This window comes from Felis catus, chromosome F2 (genome assembly GCF_018350175.1).
Source record: "Felis catus isolate Fca126 chromosome F2, F.catus_Fca126_mat1.0, whole genome shotgun sequence".
Lineage (NCBI taxonomy): Eukaryota > Metazoa > Chordata > Mammalia > Carnivora > Felidae > Felis > Felis catus.
The window spans coordinates 9,125,043-9,131,042 of record NC_058385.1 but is presented as its reverse complement, the minus strand read 5'-3'; the positions used below and the strand labels follow the sequence as shown (position 1 = coordinate 9,131,042).

The 6,000-nt window shown below is 50.0% G+C and overlaps 1 long non-coding RNA gene across 1 annotated transcript in view; it reads right to left on the bottom strand.

Moving 5' to 3' along the window:
* Positions 1–2,280: 2,280 nt before the first annotated feature.
* Positions 2,281–6,000, bottom strand: part of LOC111558563 — a 193,075-nt gene continuing 189,355 nt past the window's right edge. The window contains exons 3-4 of the long non-coding RNA XR_002739579.2: positions 3,600–3,701; positions 2,281–2,700 (exon numbers count right to left, since the gene is read on the bottom strand). This is a non-coding gene — a long non-coding RNA (uncharacterized LOC111558563). The remainder of the gene's footprint in view (positions 2,701–3,599; positions 3,702–6,000) is intronic.

Here is a 6,000-nt window from a genome sequence, read left to right as displayed (position 1 = left end):
TTTGGACGTGCTCCTCCTACTTTCTTTCTGTGCAAACTGATGAAATCTTACATCAGAAGAGGGATCATTTGAGGCTCCATCAAACACATGCACGCAGGCTCAGCCTTCTGTCATTCAGCCCCAGCCTGGCACCACACAGGAAAGGCTCCGCTTTCCAGGAAGGTGTGAGTTCTCACTACAGTCCCTCGTCTTTCCTTCAAGGCTGGAAGGTTGAAGACGAAGGAGAGTTTTTAGAGCAGATTCTGGTCGGGGCGCCTGGGTGGCTCAGTCGGGTAAGCGTCCAACTTTGGCTCAGGTCGTGATCTCGTGGTCTGTGGGTTCGAGCCCCGCGTCGGGCTCTGGGCTGACGGCTCAGAGCCTGGAGCCTGCTTCCGATTCTGTGTCTCCCTCTCTCTGGCCCTTGCCTGCTCATGCTCTGTCTCACTCTCTCAAAAATAAATAAGCATTTAAAAAAAAATTTAAAAAAGGAAAAGAACTTCTTCCCTTCTGCCTCATTCTCCCTTGTAAGGAACTGGCACCTTTTCTTTCTACTTTCAAAATGCATCTTGAACCTGTTCGCCTCTGTCCGTCTCTCTCCCCACCACCAAGTCCTACAACAATCTGACCTCAGGGCCTCGAATCCTAGAAGACTGCTCTCTCCGGCTGCCCCTTCCCCCATCGACCTTCCACTTCTTAGACCTAGAAGTCTAAGTGGCCCTTGGAAATGGAAATCCTATCAGATTCTGGGCCTACCTAAAACCCTCTAACTTAAGCCCCTTGCTCTCGTACTGCAACTCTCACCATGGCCTCTGGGGACTGTCCCTGGGCCAGGGGCTGGTTTGCCTGGGACTTCCTTGGTGTTAGTGAAGCCCTGGGTCCCTGGGACACCACTCATCCCCATGAACTGCGACGGTCAGTCACCCAGAGCCCTGATGACATCATCTCCTACCTCCGTCCCCAGCCCCACCTCGCTTCACTTTGCTCCGTCCACTCTGGGTTTGAGCCCGGGGCTGACCTCCACGCGGCCCTTTCTGCCAGCTGAGTCCTTCCGGACCCCAGGCTGCTGTCCCCGTTCTTTCTCGGGTGACTGTCTTTCCCCCGCCTTCACACGTGGGCTTTGTCACACTCCTCGGGCCACGCGTCCGCGGTCCTTCACGGAACCCCTGCCCAACAAGCTGATCCTGCTCTCTGGCCCCTGTTTTATGCAATCACCCCCCCACCCCAGGCAGTACACCTCTCCACATCAGAGCCTCTTCGTTCCCTATTCACCCGAAATAGTGCCCAAGGCATCATCGCTGCTCTCTGGGTAATTTGTCCAATGAAACCGGAGCACTTCAGGTATCTTTTCTTTAGGGCTCCTTAAACCTCCTTCCCATTTCACTCTACATTCTCAACCCTGTCTTCTCCGCGTAGCTCAGTGGCTGCAGGACTGGAACGTGTGCGAACGCAGCCCACAGCCCCATTCGCGGGCCTGACCCCCAGAGATTCGGATGTGCGGTGAGCCCGGAGGAGCCCAGGGGGTTCAGTCGCACCCCCCACCCCCCTCGCCACACACACACACACACACACACACACCGCGGGGGGGTGTGCAGCCTGCATTTCGAACGGTGCCAAGCCCTGCCTTTTGAAAAGCTCCCTTGTGCACCTGTTATTTCATTCGGGCTGTGTTCCCACTCGACGGCCACCCCCTGCGTGCCCTCGGGGTCTCCAAACTCTCTCCATTCAACATGCAATTTAACAAAGACCTCTTAGCGGTTGGGAATACGGACAGGAGAGACGTGTCCTTTTACTGCAATTGTGTCTAGTATTTTTTTTTTTTTTAACCTAAGAACCAGATTAAATAGCAGAGTTGATGAAGCCTTCATGACGACCCCTCCCAGAATTACTTCCTTTGGATTCTGGGCTGCCAATAATACGTTTTCGTATTTGAAAACCGGAACCATGAATCGGGTCTGATCACTGGTCAACGTCCTCTAAGGGGCTACGTTCTCCTTGAAAGCCAGGATCCCATTCTATCCATCTTGTTCCTCATTTAAAAAAATGTTTTATCCATGTTTATTTATTTTCGAGAGACAGAGAGAGCCAGAGCCTGAAGAGGGGAGGGGCAGAGAGAGAGGGAGACCCAGAATCTAAAGCAGGCTGCAGGCTCCGAGCCGTCAGCACAGAGCCCGACGCGGGGCTCGAACTCACGAGCTGAGAGATCATGACCGGAGCTGAAGTCGGACGCTTAACCGACTGAGCCACCCAGGTGCCCCCCACCGCCCCGCTTTTTTAAAATTTTGTTTTCAATGTTTATTTATTTTTGAGAGACAGACAGAGACAGAGCCCGTATTGCTCCTAATTTAAGCAAATAGTGGGTGGTCAACAATGTGTAGGATGGATAGAGAATGGATGAACATTGCGCTCTCTGCCAAACTTAGAAAGAAACACATAACCCAACGGCCACAGTACGAAGGAATAAGTACTATACAGACAAGCAGTTGGCTGTGCAGGGTTTGGTGGAGATTTGGGGAAATCCGCAAAGACAGGGTAACAGTTTAGCGCGTTTTGGGGAAAGAGGACTGGGTAAGCCAGGAGGGTGAACAACGTGAGAAAACGCTGGGTCAACGGCCTACCTGAGCGAGGGCAAATTCAGCTGTGTGATGGGAGATGTTTTACGAGCATCTTCATGTCACTGGGATTTTAGTCCAGTGAGACGGGTCCGAATTCCGCGCTCTGGAACTGCGAGATAACAAATACGGGTGATTTAAGCCATCAAGTTTGTGGTAATATGTTACAGCAGAAATATGTTAATTAATATGAGGAATTTATGTGAGAGACATACGAAGGCAGAACTGAAAGGAAAACAGGGGCGCCTGGATGGCTCGGTCGGTTGAGCGTCCGACTTCAGTTCAGGTCATGATCTCGTGGTTCGTGGGTGAGTTCGAGCCCCGCATCAGGCTCTGTGCTGATGGCTCAGAGCCTGGACCCCGCTTCAGATCCTGTGTCTCCCTCTCTCTCTGCTCCTCCCCCACTTGTGCCCTGTCTCTCTCTCTCTCTCTCTCTCTCTCTCTCTCTCTCTCTCTCTCAAAAATAAACAAAAATATTTAAAAACAACTGTTTTAAAAAAGAAAGCAAAAGAAGTTTGGCATTATTCTCTAGGTACTCTTTAGTCTTTGGTTGCATGGATCCACCAGTGAGATCGGGTTCTGGTTCTGACATTACAGTCGCGATGCCAGGGGCCATCCCCGTAGAGCCAGCCATCCAGTCACCAGTTGTGAACCCGGGTTAAGAGCTCGGGGAGGTCAAGGCTGTAACCACACAACAGCACTGGAGGTCCCTGCCAGCTGGGCCTGGAGTGACGGCACTGAGCGATACTCTTAGAGGGTGAAGTAGAGGGCGCAGTCTTTGGGGTCAGCCATGCCAGGTGGGTGTGGAAACAACCAGACACAAAAGCAAAAGACAAAACAAAACAAAACCACAGAGAGACAAAACCAGGTCAGAGGAAGTAGGCAACCTGGACAGCTTGTGTCACAAGATCTAAGAGAGGTGCGAAAGACCAATCGTGTCCGGAGTGGGTGGATGGGTGAAGGGAACATGGAAGGAGGGTCAGGTAGGATGGGCGCGCTTCCGGTGCCGACCTGAGCTTGAGGTGAAGAGGCGGCCCATGGTGGCGGCTCTGCCTCTGTCCCAAGTGGTTGTACGATTTGAGCTGTGACCTCCTTGGGTCTCTGCTTCCTCACCTGTAAGACGAGACCTCCATCAGTTTCCTACAGTTACTGTAACAGATTAGCACACACACTGGGACTTGAAGCAACAGATTCACTCTCTCCCAATTCTAGAGACCAGAAGTCCAAAATGAAGGTGCCCCTGGGGCCTCCGCCTTCTAGAGGCTCCAGAGGAGAACCTGTTCCTTGCCTCTTCCGGCTCCTGGCACCCCGCCAGTATTCCTTGGCTTGTGTCTGCATCACCCCATCCCTACCATGGGGTCGCGCTGTCTCCTCCTTTCCTCCCTCTTAGGAGGACACCGGTCATTGGATTTAAGGACCATCCTGAAAATCCAGGCTTACCCCTCTTAAAATCCTTAGCTTAATCGCATGTGGGGGGCCATGCGATGTAATTAAAATTTTTTTAATTAAAAAAAAATTTAAACCAAAGTCACTGTTTCTGAGGACAAGGGCAGATCTATTGGGGGGGGGGACCCTACAAGTCACTACCAATAAACTTGTAGACCCCCAGATCAAATATGCTGAAATTTAATGATTCGCCAAGAGACTGATACTGTGGGAAGCTCATTACTATTTAGCACGAGTTCAAACCAATGGATGGACTGAAGGAGACTTGGTTTTCAACAGGAATCGCTTCTCTATGGGTTGCATGGATTCTTCTCAAGACTGTCACATGCCTTACCGTGGTTGGTGTGCCTGCGACCCACACGGGCAGGGGAGTCCTTTGGTACGCTCTACACCTTTCCACTTACTCATGGGAGTTGACTTGCTCTCTCTCTAACGCCTGGTCTGCAAATTCTTTGCAGCGCAAAGTTTGGGAACCATCAGTAGGACAAGGTAAAAGATTTGATTTGAAAACAGTAAGAAATTTCACGGAATCCACGCAGGCCATTCTGCAAATGTTGGCAGATAGCAAAGAGAATCCCCATGTAAGTAAATACTTTGATACCTGGATAATTTCTGAGTATATCCAGTGTCGAGGAACGACCTTACGTATAAAGTGGTTTTCTAAATTGCCCCAAAATACTTTTGAGCTTTCAACATCTCCTCTGCTCACGGTTTTACATTGTTTTGTAAGCCCTTATTGCACAAAGTACAAAGGTACGCTTTAGGCCTGGTAGCCAGAGTTCTTTTCAAATTCTGGTTCAGAGGAGTCTCAAAAACAAAGGAAGTTTCCCGCCATACTCAAGAGAAAGCAAGCTGTCCTTTCATTGGGCTTTGTCCCACACCAGACAAGGCAACTCCTTTGTCACTCTCAACCACTCCCTCCCTCCTCGCGGTGCCTTGAGAAAATGTTTTTTTTTTTTTAACCTTCATCTGTTCTAGCCTGCCTTCCCTTTAGCTAAGATGATATACTTCTCAGGGAAAAAACACGTGAAGAAAAGACTGCAAACGTTCTCAGAGTCTCCAGGTACCTTGCAGCACACACGGACTGCAGTTGGTAAATGTTTGTCTCTGAGATACGAGACCGAGAACGGAACAAAGTCTCCACCAGCATTTTTGACAGTGTTCCAACTGGTCTCTATTTTAGAAACTAAACCTCTCCATCCACTGTGTTCCTAGTATTTGGGATCGTTTCCCGACTCTGTAGAAAGTAGGAAACTGAAACTTTAGAGCCTCAAAACCCCCCAAAGGCTAAGAAGTAGGTTGAAATCTCTTGAAGCTGAACACTAGAAGAGAAACAAACACGGGTGCCTGGGTGGCTCAGTCAGTTAAGCGTCCGACTTCGGCTCAGGTCATGATCTCACGGCTTGTGAGTTCGTGCCCCACGTGGGGCTCTGTACTTCCTGACAGCTCAGAGCCTGGAGCCTGCTTCGGATTCTGTGTCTCATTCTCTCTCTTCCCCTCCCCCACCTGTGCTCTGTCTCTCAAAAAGAAATAAATGTAAAAAAATTTTTTTTAAAGAAAAACAAATAAAACAAACGAAACAAATATGAAAAAAATAAAACACACACACACACACACACACACACACACACACACACACACACACAAAACCATGCATAACTGTTCAGTATAAACTGTAATTTAGCCAAAGGGACCTAAGAAAGGGCATTTTTGGAAACAAAGCAAGGTCTGATTGCGAAAGACTCATGCCGAAATCAGTGAGGGGCAAGGGAATGAAGGCAGCACGTTGAAAGCGACCTGTACTTGTTGCAGAGGTGATGCCTTGCTTCGGCCCAGTAGCAAGAAGGCCACACGGAGCATCGGTGCACCTGAGGCACCCTTCCCTACCCCCCCCCCCCGGTATTTGCTCACGACGCCCCCTTATTTGACTGCCAACCTCCCAAGCCTGCTTTATTCGTATGATCTG